This window comes from Halictus rubicundus, unplaced genomic scaffold, assembly GCF_050948215.1.
Source record: "Halictus rubicundus isolate RS-2024b unplaced genomic scaffold, iyHalRubi1_principal scaffold0390, whole genome shotgun sequence".
In the NCBI taxonomy this organism is placed as follows: domain Eukaryota; kingdom Metazoa; phylum Arthropoda; class Insecta; order Hymenoptera; family Halictidae; genus Halictus; species Halictus rubicundus.
The window spans coordinates 190,001-192,500 of NW_027488931.1; the positions used below are offsets into that span (position 1 = coordinate 190,001).

Genomic DNA, 2,500 nt, shown 5'->3' on the forward strand with positions numbered 1-2,500 from the left:
CTTACGTGTGGAGGTCATAGTTACGCATGGAGTACATAGTTACTCAAAGCGTACGATTCTCCCGTCCAAAATTAAGGCGCAGAGAGCCCGCCAGACCATTTGTGCACAAACACGGCAATATATAATATATGCACTCTTTCGACAATGGGACGAAAGATCTCAATGAGAATGAAACAGAGGGTGCTTGCGTGAAGGTGGAGCATCGCATCGTTTACTTGTATTGGGGAGTGAGTGCGAAGAGCTGTACTTCGGGTCTTCGGGAATCGTCACCGACGTTCACATTGCAAACTCGAACGATCAATAGGGTGCGGTTTCCCGTCGGACGCTGAATGTTATAGCTTAACCACGAATATAGAAATACCCGTCGTTACGAATCGATGTTTTTCACCCGCCACCTGATGGATCGTGTTCTCTTTGATAAAAATACCTCGTGTCAAAGAGACGTGTATACTATAATATACGCCATTGGTCTGCCTGTGTGTAGGCTCTCCGACAATTATATGGACAATTACGGTCGCAAGAACAGGGATGTAAGCGTCGATTCGAATCCACATATCGCGCTTCCTCGGTCTTCGCCTGTGGTGTCCGAGATACGTCCATTGGAAACGGTGGTGTTGTCTCTCCTCTAGAGAAAGAGAGGACAACAACAGGGTACCTGTGGAAAACTTGCGGTGAACGCGTTGTGTTCTGTCACGAACGTCGAGGAATAGGATGAGAGAAGGACCGGCTGTGAAGCTCGCTTTTAAAGCTGCGTGAGTCTGACACCCTACTCTGTGTGGCGATAGCGCACACACGAGCGTGGGACGAATGACCGCTGCCAGAGCCGGCTGTGAGTCCCGCTCTATTTATCGAGTTCGCGTATGACATAGAGCACAAAACGTCGCCGCATGCGTGTTCGTTGACGAACACGTATATTCGAGAGGACCGGCTGCGTAGCTCGCGTAAAGCTGTGTGCGATTCTGACACTCTACTCTCTGTGTGGCGATAATACAGTGCACAAGAGCTTGGGACGAACGATCGCGCACGGCCAGAGCCGGCTGTGAAGTCCGCTAGTATCGAATAATCTTTCTCCGTGCACAATTGGAAATGTGTTTCGAGAGGACCGGCTGCGTAGCTCGCGTAAAGCTGTGTGCGATTCTGACACTCTACTCTCTGTGTGGCGATAATACAGTGCACAAGAGCTTGGGACGAACGATCGCGCACGGCCAGAGCCGGCTGTGAAGTCCGCTAGTATCGAATAATCGTTCTCCGTGCACAATTGGAAATGTGTTTCGAGAGGACCGGCTGCGTAGCTCGCGTAAAGCTGTGTGCGATTCTGACACTCTACTCTCTGTGTGGCGATAATACAGTGCACAAGAGCTTGGGACGAACGATCGCGCACGGCCAGAGCCGGCTGTGAAGTCCGCTAGTTATCGAGTTCATTCTCCAATAAGAGAGAGGAGGAGGAGAAGTGTCGGGATCCAGTATCGGGTTGTCTATGATCCCCGTCGTTTTCTGAATTCTCCTCCTGTGTTTTCCACTTTAAAGGTTTTTCAATGTATTTTCCGCCCGGCCGTCGGATACGTGTGCGCATTGCAATCGCGTACTCGCGACGGTTTCCGTTTCTACGGACGATCGTGTGTCGTCCTTAAAAACGACGCCTGAATCTCCTTCGCGCGCTGGTTGGAGCTTTCAGGTATCGGCGTTCTTATGAACCGCAGAACAAGAGACATAATTATATATTGATTATAAATCAAATTATACGATTACCCTGAACGGTGGATCACTTGGCTCGTGGGTCGATGAAGAACGCAGCTAATTGCGCGTCAACGTGTGAACTGCAGGACACATGAACATCGACATTTCGAACGCACATTGCGGTCCACGGATACAATTCCTGGACCACGCCTGGCTGAGGGTCGTTTACGTAACCAAATACTGCTTGCGTTGCTCTTGTAAGTCCCCGCCGTCGCTTACCTCTCCATGTCGAATTTTGTGGAGGGCGCAAAGAGCGTTTCTGAGTCGGGTTGCAAAGATGCTACGTACGAGCGAATGATGGACGTTTCGTCGGCGTTTGACGCGGTTCTGTGAAAATTGCAAATTTTACATTGCGTCTAACGGTTTCGTGAGAAGAAGGAAATAGGAATGGGTATCGCATTCGGACTTGCGTGAGTGTTTTGCGGCGTCGTGAGTCGTATTTTCAATACGACCGCCCGTGAACACCGCTCCGACGATCGAAATCTCTCTCTCCTCTCTCTCTGGAACGATTCGCATTGCGGAAGAAGCGTTTCACTCTCGAACATTTTACGCGCTCCCGACGTCGTCTGAAATGATGCGTATACGAAAGGTATAAGAGTCTCAAGAGACTACAGTGAATGGACACAAATAAAGAAAGAGATACCGGACACCCGTGTAAAATCTGTGTGCGCAACTGTGGCGTGCAACGTAAGCCCCAGGGAGATATATAAAATAAAATACGTCTGTGCGTGGATGTGTCTCTCTACACATAATTGCGGCGGAG

General features: G+C 49.8%; 1 non-coding gene across 1 annotated transcript; it reads left to right on the forward strand.

Moving 5' to 3' along the window:
- The first annotated feature begins 1,746 nt into the window (after positions 1-1,746).
- Positions 1,747-1,901, forward strand: LOC143364249 (5.8S ribosomal RNA). Its single transcript, XR_013084048.1, has one exon. It is a non-coding gene; the product is annotated as a 5.8S ribosomal RNA (ribosomal RNA).
- The last annotated feature ends 599 nt before the right edge of the window (positions 1,902-2,500 follow it).